Source organism: Salvelinus fontinalis, chromosome 5, assembly GCF_029448725.1.
Source record: "Salvelinus fontinalis isolate EN_2023a chromosome 5, ASM2944872v1, whole genome shotgun sequence".
In the NCBI taxonomy this organism is placed as follows: domain Eukaryota; kingdom Metazoa; phylum Chordata; class Actinopteri; order Salmoniformes; family Salmonidae; genus Salvelinus; species Salvelinus fontinalis.
Genome location: NC_074669.1, coordinates 21,018,653 through 21,040,247, shown reverse-complemented (window position 1 = coordinate 21,040,247; position 21,595 = coordinate 21,018,653). Strand labels below are relative to the sequence as shown.

The 21,595-nt window shown below is 40.7% G+C and overlaps 1 protein-coding gene across 8 annotated transcripts in view; it reads right to left on the bottom strand.

Annotated features, from left to right (window-relative positions):
- Positions 1-21,595, bottom strand: part of LOC129855301 (neuroligin-1-like) — a 359,101-nt gene that overhangs the window by 294,094 nt on the left and 43,412 nt on the right. For 7 of the 8 annotated variants that reach the window (XM_055922816.1, XM_055922818.1, XM_055922820.1 and 4 more), the window contains exon 1: positions 7,259-7,691. The exons of the other annotated variant lie outside the window; for it this stretch is intronic. The gene's annotated coding sequence lies outside the window, so the exon portion shown is untranslated. Of the gene's footprint in view, positions 1-7,258; positions 7,692-21,595 lie in introns of those variants that run through there. 8 annotated transcript variants of the gene reach the window in all.

Here is a 21,595-nt window from a genome sequence, read left to right as displayed (position 1 = left end):
GCCATTTTAGAACTTGTTACAGAAACCTTCCCAGCAATATTTTAATGAGGAAAAGGTGGCAGATAGCTCCCATCCCATCCCATAGCAAAAGATACACTATAAAAAATGTTTTTACATTACTTCACTGGCAGCAACTAACAGTACATTACTCGAAAGTGTATGGTAATGTACTGTTAAGCAAAGTTTGTTTGGAATTTACAGTAGTTTACTCTATCTTTTTTACAGGTAATAGTCTGCAAGTAAGTTACTGTAAAAACAACATGATTTTTTTTTACAGTGTAGTATTTCTGTATACTGTACTCACAAACCATCCCTTCATTTCTTCACAGAATTCCCCTCTGGGTCCCTATAGTGTTGTAGTATGGTAATACACAATCCATTACAGGTGTGCCTCCTACATGCATAGCTTGTGGAATTATCCTTTCAAATTAAAAGTCACGCTGTCTGACTGTGATTATGTGTAAATATTGTCTGGGCAAGTTGTAAAGGGAAATAGTTCCCTCATTAAAAAAAAAATATTAATCGAAAATAGTAGTATAAAAGGAAAAACGTCTTGCTTTCGAAATGCCCAGACGGAAAATATATTCTGTACAAAGACATACAACAGTTGGAAGCTCTCTGACAATACTGTAAAAGAAAATAGAATCATTCCAATGACAGTTTTCCTATCTGACTTTTTTAGCAATACTTGAGAATTGAGCTACATAATGCATTGTGAGACCTGAAGTCAACATTCTGTACTTGAACAGGGGAATGGGAGAGGGGTTATCTTTGTATGCAGGTCTTTGATTGTTTTTTTTGTACCAGTAAACCCCCCCCTTGAAAAAAAAAGTTTAAAGAAAAAGTATAAATAATAAGTTAGTTACAAAAAAAAGAACGCACCTGAAACAACAGGAACACAAAAGAGTCAACACTTCCATTATTTATGAACTAGCTCCCTCCCATGTACAGAGTGGGTAGCTGAGTTGGATGCTGCCAGGAGCTTAAGGAGAGAAGGCAGCCTATTGTAAGGAGCTCTAACCTTTCAGGCTACTGACGTGACACTAAATCAATGGACTCAGAAAATTGTTGTATGAACTTCTGCACTTTTAGATGCCACACGTAAAAAAACAACAACAAAAAACATTCACAGTAGCCTTGGCAATATTCAAAATACTATCCCTTTGTTTCATATACATTTGGCTATGAGGCACAGGCTCGGCCTATTATACAACCCTTCATTTATGTGAGTTGAGGGAGTCATGATCATATCTTCACCCGGTGGGCATACGACGTTATAAAGACGTCTTTTTCTGGTTGAAATCTGGTTGGGAATAAGTTGTATTTTTGATGATATATAGTAAGTCTTACTTTTGTTGATATCTGATTTTTGTTTGAAATCTGATTGAACTAATGACCAGTTATCTAAATGCTACTCAATTAATAGACAGCAATCTTTATAAACGTGTATAGTGTTTGTGGGCCATGCACCCATTGGATATAAGACACTAGAACGATTACAATTATTCAGATTGGAGTAATGTTCTTTTTCAGCAGGTTTTGCATGATTCATCTTAGCACGTTTGACAAACAACAGGCTATGGTAGTGGTTTTTGTAGTTGCACTCCACCCAATTCAAAAGTGAACATTCACTTCCATAATATTTGCTATAAGCTACCAGCATGTAAGATAAACATGCACAATAATACAGGACACACTAACAAAAATTCACTACCATTAGAATGCAGTAAAACAGCAGTACATAATCGTTGCTTAATTAATGATGCTGTATGTGATAGCTTGCTGTGTATGCTGGGTTCTAATGGTAACCTGTTGTCTGTGTTAGCTAATTGCACTGTTTATTGTGCTGCACATTTTCTTCTGTCCCAATGAACGCTGTGTTGATGTTTAATACATAACACGTAGACCTACAGTATGTACACTGCTCAAAAAAATAAAGGGAACACTTAAACAACACAATGTAACTCCAAGTCAATCACACTTCTGTGAAATCAAACTGTCTACTTAGGAAGCAACACTGATTGACAATAAATTTCACATGCTGTTGTGCAAATGGAATAGACAAAAGGTGGAAATTATAGGCAATTAGCAAGACACCCCCCAAAACAGGAGTGATTCTGCAGGTGGTGACCACAGACCACTTCTCAGTTCCTATGCTTCCTGGCTGATGTTTTGGTCACTTTTGAATGCTGGCGGTGCTCTCACACTAGTGGTAGCATGAGACGGAGTCTACAACCCACACAAGTGGCTCAGGTAGTGCAGTTCATCCAGGATGGCACATCAATGCGAACTGTGGCAAAAAGGTTTGCTGTGTCTGTCAGCGTAGTGTCCAGAGCATGCAGGCGCTACCAGGAGACAGGCCAGTACATCAGGAGACGTGGAGGAGGCCGTAGGAGGGCAACAACCCAGCAGCAGGACCGCTACCTCCGCCTTTGTGCAAGGAGGTGCACTGCCAGCGCCCTGCAAAATGACCTCCAGCAGGCCACAAATGTGCAAATAATATACATTTGTAAAGCAAATAAAATCCTATTTTAACTCACCTTTTTTTCAAGTGCAAAATCCTTGTGTCCAGATTCAACAGAGACCTCCCTTGGTGAGTCATGTAAAGTTTATCCCATTTCTCTCTTGCTCATTCTCCCTGGCCCTCACTCATACTCACAAATGTGCACAGTTGCAGAGAAGAGGAAGAGATTTACCAATTACACCCTTTTCTAACTATGTTTGGTGCGGGAATGGTACGAAAGACACACAACTTTTGAAAAAGTTAATATTTTATTGTCTCTTTATTATTTTATTTTATACTTTAATTGTTGCATTCACCTTTGTTTTTTTAAGACTGCCAAGCTGTCATCAATTGGGGAACCTCTGTCTAGAAAAATGTCTTAAGGATTATGGAGCGGTGTGTTTATAAAAAATTGTTTGAACATTGCAATTAAGATTAAGCAAAACTTTACCATTTAGAGATGAGTTCCATTTAGAGATGAGTTCAAAATTGTCATTATTCAACTACTGTTAATTTTGATATCCTCTTTCTGAAAATGTTTCAGATTGCCTTTGCTACCACTCGTGTGTGCTCCATTGTAGTTAAATAAGAAATAAGTGAGGAGTTGAGACATTGACATAGACAAAGATAATTTTTTCGTAGATTCTGACAGTTTTGTGTTACTGTGTGTTACTGTTCTGTCGTGTCCTGCATGCCCACATTATGCCAAATGTTAATTTATTGTATTATCTTTTTATACTTACAGTACGTGTCATGAAAAGCCATAAACTCAGGAGGTTGATGTGTTGCAGGCCCTCTGGAAAGTTCTAAAACATGGCCCGAACCGCAATGGTGAAGGAGGACGTAAAGTACAGTGCCTTCAGAAAGTATTCAGACCCCTTGACTTTTTCCACATTTTGTTAAGTTACAGCCTTATTTTAAAGTTGATTAAGTATACATTTTTTAGCAATCTACAGACAATACCCCATAAAAAACAAATATAACTTATTTACATTAGTATTCAGACCCTTTCCTATGAGACTCGAAATTGAATTCAGGTTTATCTTGTTTCCATTGATCATCCTTGAGATGGTTCTAAAACTTGATTGGAGTCCACCTGTGGTAAATTCAATTGATTGGACATGATTAAGAAAGGCACATACCTGTCTATATAAGGTCCCACAGCTGACAGTGCATGTCAGAGCAAAAACCAAGCCATGAGGTCGAAGGAATTGTCTGTAGAGCTCCAAGACAAGATTGTGTCGAGGCACAGATCTGTGGAAAGGTCATTGAAAAAATGTCTGCAGCCATGAAGGTCCCCAAGAACACAGTGGCCTTCATCATTCCTAAATGGACAACGTTTGCAACCATCAAGACTCTTCCTAGAGCCGTGTGGCTCAGTTGGTAGAGCATGGCGCTTGCAACGCCAGGGTTGTGGGTTCATTTCCCACGGGGGGACCAGGATGAATATGTATGAATTTTCCAATTTGTAAGTCGCTCTGGATAAGAGCGTCTGCTAAATGACTTAAATGTAAATGTAAATGTAGAGCTGCCCGCCCAGCCAAACTGAGCAATCTGGGGAGAAGGGCCTTGGTCAGCGAGGTGACCAAGAACCTAATGGTCACTCTGACAGAGCTCTAGAGTTCCTCTGTAGAGATGGGAGAATTTTCCAGATGGACAACAATTTAATCTCTACACAAATCAGGCCTTTATAGCAGAGCGGCCAGACGGAAGCCACTCCTCAGTAAAAGGCACATGACAGCCCGCTTGGAGTTTGCCAAAAGGCACCTAAAGACTCTCAGACCATGAAAAACAAGATTCTCTGGTCTGATGAAACCAAGATTGAACTCTTTGGCCTGAATGCCAAGCGTCACATCTGGAGGAAACCTGGCACCATCCCTATGGTGAAGCATGATGGTGGCATGCTATGGGGATGTTTTTCAGCAGCAGGGACTGGGAGACTAGTCAGGATCAAGGCAAAGATGAACGGAGCAAAGTACAGAGAGATCCTTGATGAAAACCTTCTCCAGAGCACTCAGGACCTCAGACTGGGGTGAAGGTTCACCTTCCAACAGGACAACAACCCTAAGCACACAGCCAAAACAGTGCAGGAGTGACTTAGGGATAAGTCTCTGAATGTCCTTGACTGGCCCAGCCAGAGCCCGGACTTGAACCTGATTGAACATTTCTGGAGAGACCTGAAAATGGCTGTGCAGCGACACTCCCCATACAACTTAACAGAGCTTGAGAGGATCTGCAGAGGGGAATGGGAGAAACTCCCCAAGTACTGGTGTGCCAAGCTTGTATCATCAAACTCAATAAGATTTGAGGCTGTAATCACTGCCAAAGGTGCTTCATCAAAGAACTGGGTAAAGGGTCTGAATACTTATTTAAATGTGAGATTTCAGTTTTTTATATTTAATACATTTGCAAACACTTCTAAATACCTGTGTTTGCTTTGTCATTATGGGCTATTGTGTGTAGATTTATAAGGGGAAAAAACTATTTAATCAATTTTAGAATAAGGCTGTAATGTAACAAAATGTGGAAAAAGTCAAGGGCTCTGAATAGTTCCCGAAGGCACTGTATATGAGCAAGTCGCTCTTTTTGGAAGACATCTCTAAGCTATACTGCCACAAATGTTTTCAACTAGTACCATGGAGGTCCACAAAGTTCCTTCAGGAATGTCCTTCTCTAATTCTTTTCAAATCTGAAATGTATAAAGTAGTTATACGCGGATTCTCTTCATTGCAGATCGGACCCGTCACACCACTCGTCAGGAGAGCCACTATACTCCAGATAGCATTCTATGCTCAGAAGTCCTTGATGAGTATCTACCCAATCACGCCACTCTTATTAACCATTAATAAAACAAAACAATGGGCCTATCTATATACATTGTGTCCCAGTCTTTCTAGGCATGTAATGTCTGTGGGGGAATTATGAAACAATAACTGTATGCACATGTGCAAAAAATTGTGATGTAGATTTTTTTTGCCGTTGCTTGATCTATTTTAAATGTATGAACGTTGCATATTTAAACTTTAACTGGTGCCTATGGAAACAAATAGAAATGTAATGAACAATCTTTTCAATATCCAACTTTGTCCTCTACAATACTGTAGTTCTGTAGTCAGGTGTCATTGCCAGGTTATGATGAGGTCTTAATTTTGACCAGTACATAATATAGCACATAATATAAATGCATTCCACTGAAATGTGTCTTCCGCATTTAACCCAACCCCTCTGAATCAGTAGTGGTCTGAACTATGACCAACTGGTCAAATATAGGTCACAATTATGATCAACTGGTTATATGGTGGTCAGAAACATACATAATATTCTTGTCAGTGAAAAGATGTAGGCTATATATAAATAAGACATCATATGACGTCTTTTCAACCAGGTGTTGCCTTCTGGGATAGTTGCGTTCAGAGCAATGTCACAAATGAATGTGAATAATAGATACTTTTTTGTCCCTGCATCGCAACAGAGGACAATCATATGTCTCTCTATCTCAAATCACATTCAACTTTGTCCTTGAATCTAACATTGTGTAAGATTTGATTGGGTACCTCGTTTTATGAGCTTTTACAAGAGTAAAATCCAAGGTGGCTATAACGACACAGCATGCAGTGTTCACGTCTATACAAACTGTAATTAACAGGACCACAACAGAGCTCACTGTAGGAAAAATGGCCACGTATGCATATAGCAATGGAAGTCAATGACTAATAGCTCGAAGATCACGTAATGATAACTGGTGAGTTTATCCCCCATATAAAACATGCGTAAAACATCCATATTGTTGATAATATCATTAGCGACTATTTGCCAAAGCCAAATAAACTAATCCAGTCAGCTTTTTACTGCTATGACTATTTCTGCCTTTGGTCTATAAATTGAGCACACACCACAAATACTGCATTTATCCAGTTTTCTGATGCCCTGTACCTATAGCCAATAGTGTTAAACTTTCCCATCAAACGTCGCCTACTCGATTTACCATATAATTCAGTTCTTCATAGCATACAATGCGTATCCACCATCTGAGAGTCATTTCCGAACATAGTCATTGAAATTAATGAATGAATGAAGGCTAATACATTCCCGACTCAGCGTTAGGTATTTACCCTTATGGCTAAATGAATATCAATTAAAATTTCAATTGAATTAAGACCGGTGGAAATTAATTTTCCTTCATCAGTGATGATTATGTTCTATTACAATTCGCAGAGAAATGCATTACTGGTTCTTTATTGCGCTTAATAAATAGGGTTAGGTCTCTTCACAGGGCTGCAGGTGGTATTAAAATGGATGGTGATTTGGACCTATGCACCTGGGCAACTGGCATCAGCACAACCGACCATTATGAAAGTAGTTTATTCACATTTTCATATTAAACATGAAAGCACGTGAGTGTGTGAGCTTCCAAAAGACAGAGACTTCAACAGAGAGCTGGACAGGAGCATATATGCCAAACATAGCAAAATATGCTCTGTCGTTGAATGTAGCCACCATGCCAGCATCCCAATTTCAAATTCATCATAACTCTAGGATAATTATATAGGCTAAATAGGCTAATATACACATTATGCATGGAAATAAATGCATGTAGGCTAGGTAGTCTAGAACTAGTTTTTCCCTCCTTCCCAATATCTTACAATTGACCTCGACTCAAAGCTCGCATTTAAAATCGCCATTTGATAAAAGTAGACAAGGGCTGTGACTGAATAGTATGTTTGAACAGTCATATTTCAATATATGTATATTTACCATGAGGCTTGATCTCCACCACTCGTCACCTCAGATAATTTTCCTCAGTGCCATGTCCCGTTATTTCAGAGTGTAATGCTCTTTAGAATCATCTCCCCAAAAATCTGAGGCACAAGCTTTGACAAAGAAAAAGACTTCACTTCAAAGCTTATAAACTCGCCTTTTCATACTTCGTCATAATTCCGTCCAACAATTTTGCAGAAGAGAAAAACTAAAGGATCCCCCTCTGCCGGAATAAAGTGTTTTTAATCCAAAAATGGTTTCCTTCGCCAGAGACGAACATTTGCTCCGGCTCTTGCGCACACCTCTTTATCTTAACGACATGAAAAATAAATAACTTAAATATATTTTATTCGCTCACGATTCAGGGTGCACTTGCTTGACAAAATGCCGAGGTCTCCTCTCGTCCCTGTTGGCGAGAGGATGCGCTGATCGAAAAATGGAACAGAGATACACCTAGCGGCCCTGGAAGGAACTTCAATAAAGCTGCTTAATATTTTTAAAGAGACAAGGAATATTATTTTCCCCTAAATGTCTGCAAATAAACTTCCCCATATCAAGTCACGATTTTACTCTACCCTATTATAGGCTACTTATTGTATTGCACACTTCCTGTGTGGGAATTTCCCACAATGAATGGCTTACTGCTGTTGCATCACATTCACAGTTACTTGTTGACTACAATTGTTTTGCATTATTGTTTTTCTAGAATAGTATGAGTACCTCTCAGTGGATATGAGCATATCACCCCCAGGAGAGCGATATTTATTACAACCATGAATGGGACTTAGAATGGGACCATGAATATGGAGCTATTGTTCTGCAACCACTTTACCATTGATACTTGAAATACTTATTTTATATTATACATATTGACCAATGGATAAAATAATATGTTAATTCCATAGACTCCTCTAAGAAAACCAATGGTTTAAACCTCATGTCTCTATCATAATTCGTTCAATGTAATGGACTTTTTACTCTTGTAGGATGGACAAAATTATAGTGACTAAATCAATAGAGGCCAGAGAAAAAAAGTGTTCAAAAATCAGGAAAATAGTATTGCATCAGCTAGGCTGGATTCTGTGCAAGAATTAAGGCTAACTGACAGGGTCACCGTTGAATTTCTCATGTTTCTTCTCAAATCAAAAGACATGAAACACAATCGAGGTAAGATGGATATTGATTTTGAATCATGACATAGTATTTTCATACTATATGCACTTTTCATATCAATGTGAAATTCCTGTTCTTTTTAAAAGATTTTTCACAAAAACAAGTGTATCTCAGTGAACTGTCAACAAAGCACTGAGTGTACCACAAACTTTTTATTTTCAAAGCCTTTTACATTTAATTCAGCTCGTGCCAAGTTAATTTAACTTTTGTGACCCGTGGAAACAACTTTGCAGACGACCACCACGACCAGCACAACCCTAAAAGGTAATGAAATCCGACTTTTTGGATATACAGTGCTGTGAAAAAATATTTGCCCCCTTTCTGATTTTCTCTATTTTTGCATATTTTTTTATACCGAATGTTATCAGATCTTCAACCAAAACCTAATATCAGTTAAAGGGAAGCTGAGTTTACAAATAATTTTAAAAAGTATACTTACTTTATTTATTTAATTAGCAAAGTTTAGCAACACCCAATTCCCCTGTGTGAAAAAGCAATTACCCACTTACACTCAATAACTGCTTGTGCCACCTTTAGCTGCAATGACTGCAACCAAATGCTTCCTGTAGTTGTTGATCGGTCTCTCACATTACGGTGGAGGAATTTTGGCCCACTCTTGCATGCAGAACTGCTTTAACTCAGCGGCATTTGTGGGTTTTCATTCATGAACTGCTCGTATCAAGTGCTGCCACAAAATCTCAGTTAGGATTAGGTCTGGACTTTGTCTAGGCCATTCCAAAACGTCAAATTTGTTGCTTTTTAACCCATCTCGTCCAAAAATTTGACTCAACTGTCAAGCATGGTGGTGGTAGTGTGATGGTTTGGGGATGCTTTGCCTCCTCAAGACCTGGACGACTTGCCTTAAGAAGGAACCATGAATTCTTCTCTGTAACAGAGAATCCTACAGGAGAATGTCAGGCCATCCATCTGTGAGCTGAAGCTGAAGCGTAGCTGGGTCATGCAGCAAGACAGTAATCCAAAACACACATTCAAGTCTACATGAAAAAGGCTAAAAAGCTATACAGTTTTAGTTTTGGAATGGCCTAGTCAAAGTCCAGACCTAATCCCAATTGAGGTGTTGTGGTAGAACTTGAAACGAGTAGTTCATTCTTGAAAACCCACAAAATGTTGCTGAGTTAAAGCAGTTCTGCATGGATGAGTGGGCCAAAATTCCTCCACAGTGATGTTACATTTACATTTACATTTAAGTCATTTAGCAGACGCTCTTATCCAGAGCGACTTACAAGTACATACATTCATACTTTTTTTGTACTGGCCCCCCGTGGGAAATGAACCCACAACCCTGGCGTTGCAAGCGCCATGCTCTACCAACTGAGCTACACGGGGCCCCCGTGATGTGAGAGACTAATCAACAACTACATGAAGCATTTGGATGAAGTCATTGCCGCTAAAGGTGGCACCACCAGTTATTGAGTGTAAGGGGGCAATTACATTTTCACACAGGGGCAATGTATATATTTTTTCAATTAATAAGTATGTAAATGTTGTATTATTTGTTCACTCAGGTTCATTTTACCTAATATTAAGTTTTGGTTGAAGATCTGATAACATTCAGTAGAAAAAATATGCAAAAGTAGAGAAAATTAGAAAGGGGGCAAATACTTTTTCACAGCACTCTAAAGTTTATGATATGTTAGAGAAATACCCCGCTGAATGATTCACATGAATGATGAACATGAAAAATTATATTTGTCTTGTTAAAATGTATTTAAAACATAAGGAAGTGAAATGTTGATTAGATTAAAGAGTTTAATAGTCACATGTACAGGGTTGCAGATGTAATTACAGGGTACAGTGAAATGATTGAGCTACGGGCTCAAACAATACAGGACAAAGTGAAATAAAACAATGCACAGGGTGAGCAGGTAGCTGACTAGTGGTGGCTATTCAGCATCCTGATGGTCTGGGGGTAGAAACTATTGGCCAGTTTTACAATTTGTACCATGATGCTCCTATACTGCCCACGTCTGAGTGATAGAAACGGGGAAAACAAGCCATGGTTCGGTGTCTGGGGTCCCTGATGATCTTCTTGGCCTTCCTGCGTCACCTGGTGTTGTAGGTGTCCTGGAGGGCAGGCAGTGGGCACCCAATGGTTTGTCAGCTGAGCGTACCACCCTCTGTAGCGCCTTGCGGTCTGCAGAGGTGGAGTTGCTGTACCAGGCTGTGATGCAGCCCGACAGTATGCTCTCAATGGTGCTCCTGTAGAACACTGTGAGAGCCCTCGGGGACAAGCCACATTTCTTGAGCATCCTGAGGTTGAAGAGTCGCTGTTGTGCCTTCTTCAACACGGTGTCTATGTGGTTTGACCATTTCAGCTCCTCTGAGATGTGTACGCCTAGGAACTTGAAGTTTTTGACCGTCTCCATGGCAGCCCGGTTGATGAGGATGGGGGCGTGCCCAGCCTGGTTCCTCCTGAAGTCCACAATCAGCTCCTTTGTTTTGCTGACATTCGCGGAGAGGTTGTTTACCTGGCACCAGTCCGTCAGAGTGCCTCCTCCTCTCTGTAGACCGTCTCGTTGTTGGTAATCAGGCCTACTACTGTCAGGTCGTCTACAAACTTGATGATGGAGTTGGAACTGTGTGAGGACACGCAGTACAGGAGGGGACTGAGGACGCAATCTTGTGGGGCCCCGTGCTGAGAATCAGTGTGGAGGAGGTAATGTTGCCTACCTTCACAACCTGGGGGCGGCCTGTAAGGAAGTCCAGGACTCAGTTGCATAGGGAGGAGTTCAGTCCCAGGGCCTTGAGCTTTGTGGTGAGCTGTGAGGGCACTATGGTATTGAAAGACGAGCTGTAGTCTGGCCAGAGTGGGTGGGTAACTTACACATGGAGAATGCTAAGATTATTGCTCTGCTTGCTACAAGAATTGTGGGACTGCCACTAAATATAATTTAAGCTAAAGGATATTTTCAGCACCACAGACAATACTTCCATGTTAGAGGCCAAGTGCAGTCAAAATTCGTTTTTTTGTCATATTGTACAACAGCTAATGAAACTAACAGTGTAAAAGTGTAGGAAAAAATGTAGCAGTGTTTTTTCCTGGTAGTTGCTGGTTGAAAATAAAATCTACACAGGACCTTTTAATCAGCAGGTTTGCATGGGCAGGAGTTTTTGGCTTTCCATGGTGACATCACCATGAGGTAAATTGGTTAATAGACCAATAACAAAGAGAGTCCCAAACCTCTATGTAAAGTTACAGCTAGTTGTCAGTTTCCCCCTGCCTATTCAGAGCACTCCCAGACAGTCCTAGCTAAATTATTGCTTGAGAAATAGTTTTTTGCTATAAAGCTACTTTTACCATTTTAATGGATATTCATTACAGTAAGATACTTAAGAATTAATTGTTACCCAGAAATTATTTGATATTGATACAAAAACAGCTACATTCGGCTTTTAAGAAAGAGGGGGGAAACAACCATTACAAATGAAACCTATTTATAAGATTAAAAGCATGCGGGCCAATCACAGGGCAGAAAAGACTAGGTCTAATAGATTTCTACATTAAAAAGGATTTTCAGTGGTGATTCTATTGTGTAGACATAGTCACAAAATAAGAATCTCAATTTACATTGAATTGCTCTTAAAAATGTGTAGAAATGCTGTAATAACACTAATAACAACATTGTATTAAAGCTAGACGTTGTGCACGAAAAAAGGTCCAACTCCTCCCCTTTCTCAATTTTCAAACAGAAATGGAGTGTGCATTTGGTAGTTCGTCAATGTGTCATTTTGGTAATGCGCGCCGCGACCGACGCAGCTAGTTCGTTGGCTAAGCTATCCACTTTAGCTAGCCAGCAACCCCTCAAGTGTGTGTTGACGTCATTTCATAGGATTTTTTTGAAGGACAGAAGATGAAGAGATCGGTGCGAAACGGCACTTCTGTAGCCAAATATCTTATTCATCCATTTTTATTTTATTTTAACATTAAATGACCTGGTATGATGGTACATTGAACAGTTCTACAGTTTAAATACGTTATTTTGGGGGTTTTGCCCTATGTTGACATTTAACATGTGGTAACACAGAGCATAGTACAATGTTGTGGCTGTAGTAACGTTAATTTCAGAATTACTACAGAGGTACAGTAATAGAGCAAAATAATGTCTGGGATATCTTGAAGCGGGGTTGTCCATTTGTTGACGGTCATCAGATTACTGGGGAACAAGAGACTGATGTTCAACCGAACATCCCCTCAATAAGCACTTGAACAGAACTTTCGATTGTGATAACTGCAGTGACAGATACTGTAGCAAACAACTCAGCTGCTACAGTTGATATGGCAAATGGGAAAATGGAATTGCTTTCTAAAAATAAGGGGAAACTTAGCAACCACTTTTGCCAAAGAGGTAGCTATATTGGAAATCCTCTGTGATATGGATTCTGTTTGCCAGAAGATGGTGTATTGCTATCCTTGAAGACTGGTGTGTGGTCACAAAAGGCCACTACTGGGCCAACTACCCACATGCTGTTGCTGCTTGTTGCTGTCACTGAATGAAAGGAAATGCACTAGATAACAGCCTGTTTCCCATTTGAGTGAGCTGAACCATTTGAAAATATACAAAAATTGCCTCCAGCTAACTGGGTCTTCCTTGTACAGTATCATTTCATTAATATTGCATATTTTAATTGACATTCTCCGTTTTTATTACAGACTACCGGATAAACCATTGAAAGTTTTAATGCACTTTTCACATTAATGCACTTCAGCCATTAGCAGTGAAACGCTGCCCTGACTTCAGCCATGATTCATTCCACCCACAGAATTGAAAAGCTGTTTTTTTGCCAGTGGATACTCTGATTAAAGACTGTGGATTGTAATATCTGTAAAGAACCACAAACAACGTAAATTACACCAACACATTTCTCCTCTGTGGATCCATGTTCACTCCTCAATGCTTGAGTGAAGTATGTCCCCTCCATACGACTCATGCTCAGTACTATAACAGCATCTATCCTGTCTATAATTTATGTCATGTCCAACAAGATGATCTCCCAGATGGAGTGGCTATTGGGAGACACTTGAAATTGACTCACATGTTGGTCATTCACCATGCCATTCTCTCTACCCATGTACATAGGACCAAGCTGGAGAGGTCCTCTCTAAAAACGTATGAAGCACCGCCAGCTTTTCCATAAGTCAGCCTGGGCCATCATTCTGAGGTGCCCGCCATCATGCAGAGACCTATAGGTCGTTTTCTATGCACAATGTGGAACAAGCGTGTGGACAGCTGTTAGGGGATACACAAAAAGGCAGGGGAGAGGCAAGGGAGAGAAAGTGGAGGAGAGGCTGGGTACAGCACCACATGGCTCCATCGCCCCAAGTGGAGAGAGGAGAGCACGGTGCCAAGCAGACGCTGGTGTAATAACCAGGCCCCCCTCAGGCAGACTTGGAGGATCGGCCTGCCTATTCCTGACTCCGAAGAGCTGCCTGTCTCTGTGGCAAACCCCCATCTCCTCTGACCCACTCTCCTCCTCTCGCACCTCCTTCTCATCCTACCGCCTTCACCCCCATCTCTTTCACCTCCTTCTCCCCCACCTCCTCCTCCATCACCTACTCCTCATACTTCTCCTCCCACCATCTTCTCCTTCTCCTCTACCTCCTCTATCTCCCCCTCCTGTTCCTCACCCACTGATTTCCCTTCCAGCAAGGGATACAAAATCTGAAAAGAGCACCAATCTAAAAATAACCCATGCCCCACCATCATCACAACTGTATATGCCGCTACTCAACTGCCTGCCAATCCTCCATGTACTATGTGGTTGCAAAGGATAGCAAAGTAGGTCTCTTTATTTCTAGTATTGTGATTGATTTAAAGCCCCACCCACCCACCCTCCACCTGCCTTCAGGTGGTCCCGGATACAGAGCAGGGATGATAGTCTAATGGTGTAATCTGTCTAACAACCAGGACCCCAGCACGGGCACTGACAAAACCGTGCCACTGCCGCGATTAGTAAATGGGTCAGGTTTTAATCCATAACTAAATTAATGGAAATGAAAATGCTTCCATTTGTGATTGCTTTTCCTGTGTGTCAGAGAGCTGTCAGCCACGATCAGTTCCACAGGTATTCCGTAATGACAGTGTGGTTTGTGTCCTCACTGGCTGCTCTAATAGTGCTTCTCATTCCATTCTGAAATACGAAGTAAACCACTTTGCATGATTGTTTTCAAATGAAATTACAACTGCCATGTTATATGTCATAAACAAAGAACGTCTTTAGCCATATTTAAATAAGAAAACCATTGTATGAGAGGATCTGCAACATTTACTACTGAGCTGCATTTGGAAGGCTACTGTAGCAAAACTCTTTAGGCAATGATGAGTTCTGCTGTGCCATATATCAATAGAATGTCAGCAACATAACATTCTAATCAAGGCATGCAAGTTTTAAAAGAGTAGTGATAACAATATGCCGCCTGCTCTACTGTACAGTATATATGTAAACCCCAAAAATGTTGGTACCAGAATCCCATTCACACTGATTTGGCATTCAAGTCATACTGTTGAATTTTTTTCTCCCTTCATGTCTAGTAGGATATGGTTAGAGGCAGACATGTTCTGGCAAAGTGACTCATTGATGTCTGAGTGAAAAGCCCGTCAAATTTAGATCTCATGCCAGGGGGACCAGCAGCCTATTGTTCCAGGAGTGAGAGCAATCATCTGATATCATCAAACTGTAATGAATCTGTAAGGGGGGAGAGGCGAGAGTGAAATTAAATGAGAAAGACAACAAGGAAGCAACAATGGTCGTTGTCGGACTAATATACTGTCTGGATATGATGCTGAAAATATTCAACCAGAAATTTTTACAATGCAGAGTTTAACTCCAATCAAAGCTATCAGCTATGATTTCACAATCACATATAAGGAGTTTGTCCCCTCATTCTGTCATAAGGGACTTTGTCTGTGCCTAACAACATCAGTTAGAGTAGAATGGGATTCATTGGTCGTGCAGGATCTCTCCTTTTGTCACTGAGTGAGAAGCTGGGAGAGTGTGGATCCACCATATCTGAGAGCTCTTTCCAATTACATCAGGCCGGGGAAAGAGGCTGGAGCTGTCTGGAACATATTGACTGCCCACTAAATCTTGTTTATACTGTGCCACGGGGTCAGTGTGACTGCTACGGCCCACTACTGGCAAAACAGATTGCCACAGGATGGGACAGGAAGCCACTAGCCTCCAGCCCTCCTCAGACCTTGGCCCAGTTTCCCAAAAGCATCTTAAGGCTAAGTTCAACATTAGAACCTTCGTTGGAGCATCGGTAAATCTTCAAGTTGTTTCCAAAAACAGTCGTAATTAATGTTACACTCGAAAACACTCATAATCTAATGCCTGCCTAGAACGGGTAAGTGTGTCTTAAGATCCTTTTTTTGCCCTACCGCATCAATTTATACAGAGATCTTCTCCGCTAAACATAAAATCTCTTGGTTTATCTGTCTCTCTGTGACTGACGATAACTTCAGAACATAGTTGACTACAAATACAAAGTTGACAATGTCTTTACAATTGATACAAACAAGTGACGTATAAAAAGATGCTCCAAATTAAACCGAGACGACTGCATTAAATATAAATACAGTAAGATATAGGCCTATTTCAATCATATTGAAATATACAGTTTTCATTTTCACTACTTTGCAACTTATAGGCTACTTTCTGTAATTAGTCTCAATATATTTAATGATGTGTAGCCTAGCATATCTCCCGAAAGGTGCAGTGGTCTAATGCACTGCATCTCAGTGCAAGAGGCGTCACTGCAGTCCTTGGTTCGAATCCAAGCTGCATCACATCCGGCCGTGATTGGGAGTTCCATTGGGCGGCACACAATTGGCCCAGCGTCTTCTGGGTTTGGCCGGGGTAGGCCTTCATTGTAAATAAGAATTTGTTCTTAACTCACTTCCCTAGTTAAATAAAATTAACATGTGTGCAATGATATGCCAAATCTGTGATTTTCTGCATTATTATTGGGTAAGCATTAGAATAAGCCGCCTCAATATGTGCAGCCGTAGGTGGCAATATGTCTCTAGGAGCTGATCTGTCGTCAGTATTGCGAAATAATTATAATGTTAAAGATAAGATTAGAATTGAGAAAGCTGATCCGAGAGCAGTGCTACAGTACCTTTCTTTCGATCCTATCAGCATCGACACATGCTCCATGTGCTCCATGCATCGACGCACTTAGCGACTGTTCTCTCTGTGTGGTGTTTTGGGAAACAAATGTTACATCTTCGGCCGTTGTAGTAAAGTTGCATTGTTAAAACACTAATAAGCCTAAGTTCCATCACTAGTAAAGTTGCATTGTTAAAACACTAATAAGCCTAAGTTCCATCGCTATCGGGAAACCGGGCCCTACTCTGTCTTGAGCTCTCCAAGGTGCTGAACTAGCCAGCCAGCTTTTCTACTCTGTGTGATGTCTTAACTGACAGAGGCATAGTCTTAGATATACTTACATAATATGCCTGGGAGTATTTCTGTGCCCACAAGAGATGACAGAAGTGTCTGTGAAGCAAGGGCAAACCTCTGAATCTATCTTTCAGATAAATAAAAGTGAGGTTAATTGTAGGGAAATGATTATGATATACAGAAGCCTGGTTTAGTGGTGATCTCATCCCCCGGATCAAAAGAGTCCTAGACAGTGTCTGGAATAAGTAAATAAAGGAAATTAATTTAGAAAGATTTTATCCGAGACCATTTTATTTTATCTGGGACAGTCGAGGACATATTAACTTCTTGACCTCCCATTTCCACTTACCAATGAGTCTGACCATTAAGCTGGGCTCACTGTGCTGCTAAACTTAGCAGGATGTGTCTGCATTGTGGATCTGGTGATACACCAGTGTGCTAGTAGAGAGCTTAAATTGATAAATAAAGAAGTGGCCAAAATGCATGGGGAAGCAAGGCAAGACTACTGTTTCTTATTGGATGCAAGGTCAAGCAGATATGGCTCTTTCAGAATTCTGCACAACCTCCCCCCCAGAAAATTGTCTGACATTGAGATTACAGTCAGTGTCCTTGTGGGGCAGAGGTAAACTGTCTTTGCTCGGCACATTTTCCTAATTTGTATTCCAAAACACACAGGACATCAGCTTGATCAGGCTGCGTTATGAAGCCTGGGCTTTCCATCTTCTTTTATGTCAAAAAATATCTCTAACTTCGTTTTTGACAACAGAGGAAATGTTATCAGCCAAGAACTCTGTCCCCCCTCTTCCTACTCATCCTCCCTGTCTGCCTTAGTCTTCCTTAGCAAATAAAGGGAAACCTTGAGAAAGGCACTGCTCAATTTGTCAACCCCAAAGAACTCTGAGTTCCTCCAAGCAGCATAATCTGTTTAAACTGAGTGAATAAAATAACACCAGAGAGATAGAATAACCTGAAAGTGTGAAATGGACCTAAATTGATTTTTGCCCTGGTCAAATAGTGCCTTTTAGGCAAAAATTCCAGTATGTATTGTGAAATGTGATAGATACCTTACATATTCCACTCTTCATCATTTCAAGTGTAAAGGGAAGTCTGTCTTTTTTTATTAGATGTCAAGTTCTTCATTGATGTAAGTGGTTGTGGCATGGGAAGAATGTGAAGTCTCTCAAAACTGTAAAAAGCTTTAACAACACACTGTTGTATCATTTACAGGTATCTATGTCAGCAAAGCATCTTGTTTGATTCCTTCATAATGGAGAATTAACACCACATTACGAATTACGTCACAAGGACTACTGACTGCTCAAAAAAGTTCATCCTTGAGATACTGCTGGAGAATAATATGAAATTGTGTTTTTTTTCCCATTAGGTCTCACCTCTGTTCCAGCACCCAATACGTTTTTTATTGCCTGAAGGTAGTAGTTAATATAAAGAGGGGGGCCTCATATAATAACTCTACTTGAGGGATATTTGACTACTATATATAGTGTTCATATACACATATAACACAAAAGTCAAGCCGAGTGTATTTTTTTAAATCAATATCTCCAGTATTCATTGACCCAGAAGTGTCACATTGCACTGTAATAATTTGAAAAGGAGGGGTGACATTTTACAAAGAAATATGACACCTCAGGATTCAAGAGTGGGGGAATGGAGAGAGAGGTGGGTGAAGAAAAGGGGGTCCTGAATTGTCACACCTTTATGAAGAACTGACTGCTGTCTGCCATCGCCATGGATACGCCATGGCTTTTAAATGCTGAAAATGCTGCTAGATCAGAGAATTAACCCTAATCCAGGAGTCAGGTGAAAACAGTGGAAAAATCGATAAGCGAGGGCCAAGCACGCCATTATGCAGAGTGGTCCAGGGCTATGGTGTAGAGTGTGGAGAAAAAAAACGCATGACTAGTAGATAGAGGGGCCTTTCCTGTAACCACTGCATAAGAGAATGGAGACCTGTGATGGAACAGCTGTCTCTGAAGGACACAGCTGTGTGTGTGTGTGTGTGTGTGTGTGTGTGCGTGCGTGCGTGCGTGCGTGCGTGCGTGCGTGCCCATTCATGCTGGCGTTCGTGTGCCAGTACTGTATGTGTGATCGTTAATTCATCATTCCATTACAGTTCAGGGAGAGCCTGCTATGCTCGCATTGGCAGCCACGGTGGAGCAATACAGCAGCCGACAAGCAGCTCTATGGGCTGTAACCATAGGCCCTGTGAGCTGCACTGTAAAATAAAGCCCATTGTGAAAAGACACAATTACTTATAGAAATTAAAAAGCCATAATGAATGTAAAAATGGCCTCATAGTGGTTCTCAGAGAAAGCCTTCTTTTTCAACACTCCCCCTCCTACTCTCCCTCCTCCTCTCTCCTTCCTGCTCGTTCTCTGTAAATCTCAGCCAGTCCTTCCAGAGCCTGATTAAATCTGAAATAGAAGATTGAAGAGCTGAATACCCTCCATTCTGAAGGTAATTAATATGGACTCCCTTCCCACCTCGGCCGACCTTCACTAAAGACCTGAAAGAGACACGTTTGTTGATTACGTACACTGCCCTCATCTACTGCAGATACAGGTCATAAACCAAGGTGAGAAACACAATATTGTAGAATACTGATGTATTAAACTGAGCCGGATCATTGTGAATTCAGGTAGTGTGTGTGTGTGTGTGTGTGTGTGTGTGTGTGTGTGTGTGTGTGTGTGTGTGTGTGTGTGTGTGTGTGTGTGTGTGTGTGTGTGTGTGTGTGTGTGTGTGTGTGTGTGTCCGTCCGTGCATGCGTGTGTGTGTGTGTGTGTGTGTGTGTATGTATGCGTGCTTGCGTGTCTCACTGATACATATGTTCTGTCAGGGGAATGGACTTTACAAAGCACATTGTGGCAACAGCGGTGCCATTACACATATGCTGTGTGTTTATCTTACTTGCATAGCTTGGGCCAGACAATTTCATTCATCATCCCTGCATTATTTATTATGTCACTGTAACTCCACAAGGTATTTTACACATGGAATACATTAACGATGAAGAATGCTGCGCTCATACATGAATATGAATATTCCTCCACTTTAATAAGCATATTGCAGCTCCTTTTAGGATAATTATCTGAGCACCAATTTCCAAATACCAATGATAAGAGTTAATATCTGCTCTTAAATCATGCTGACTAAATCATGCTGACAGCTATGTTTGCATTATTGTAGCATAGAGAACCAGCATGCACAATATGAGGCTGTTCTTGGCCAATACATTATTACAGTATGCAAGGTGGCATCTGTGTGGATGAAATATGTAAGGGATAATCAACGACGAGCTATGCGCTTCCACGGGGTTGTATTCTTTTCCAGAGTACGCAGAGCCCTGAGTTGATTATTGCTTTTATAAAATGGCTACAATTGAGGACATTTGCCACTGGAAATGTGTTCATTTGACGGTAGAACTGTGTTCAACATCTACTGAAGTAGCTAGCAAGTTTACTAGATAGCTACAGTAGTTACCGTGGTAACCAAACAAACAGACTTGCTAGTTTCGCAAACCAAACCATCAGTTCTAGCTTGCAATTATGAAAATCTAATTATAAACTGGGTGGGTCGAGTCCTGAATGCTGATTGGTTGACAACCGTGGTATTTCAGACCGTATACCACGAGTATGACAAAACATTTTTACTGCTCTAATTACGTTGGTAACCAGTTTATAATAGCAATAAAGCACCTCTGGGAATTGTGATATATGGCCAGTATACCAGGGCTAAAGGTTGCGTTGCGTTGTGCATAAGACCAGCCATTAGCCGTGGTATATTTGGCCATATACCACACCACCTTGGGCTTTATTGGGAAATAATCTTGATTTTTAATGCTGGTAACCCATTGCATGAAAGCGGCTTCGCCTCGTGGCTATGACCACATCACAGACATGAGAAAAAGGTCATAACACATGGCCTCTCATATATTATTGCTTAATTATACAACGGGTGGTTTGGAATTTCCATTGTTAAAGCTTCTCCTGCCCATGCCTGTAACTTGTCATCGATGATTTTAAAGCTACTTTGATTTGTTTTATCCACAAACGTTTTCATGAATGGTGCCAACAAGAAGAGGAGGAGAAGGATATTAAAGAAATGAAACAAGAAGAAGAGCAAGTGGACCAGCAACCTGAGCCTAACTTTAGACATGCAGAAATCAGTAATGTTAGCGCTAATATAGGTGACATAGAAAAGGAGAGAAATTAAGAAGCTAGCTACATCAAGACAAACCAACTGGGCAGTGAAGTGCTTTCTGGAATGGCTGTCAGAAAAGGGGATAAACATCTATCTGGCAACTGCTTAAAAACATGAGAAGGGTAATATTCTCTGGAGTCTCTACGCCACCTACTGAATAGGGTGTGGTTTGATTTGCAGTTGCACTTTGGCCGAAGAGGCAATGGATGAAATCGCAAACTGAAGCTAGATAAAAGAAGACAAAAATTAAGAAACCAAGAACCACAAAAATCCAATAGAAAGAGACAGAGAGAATCGTTGTGGCTGCATGTATGAGAACATAGGGGAACGAGCTCTGCCCCGTAGAAATGTGCAATTCAGTATCATAAATAAATAGCTGTCGATGCTGTGACCAACCCGAAAAAAATGTGTCATTGTGGTTTCTATTCTGATCTGCTGTATCAGTGTCTTTGCTACAATGTTTCAGCGCTGCTTTCAGATCCATGGACTGCGTCCGTTAAAAACCAAGGTTCTGGA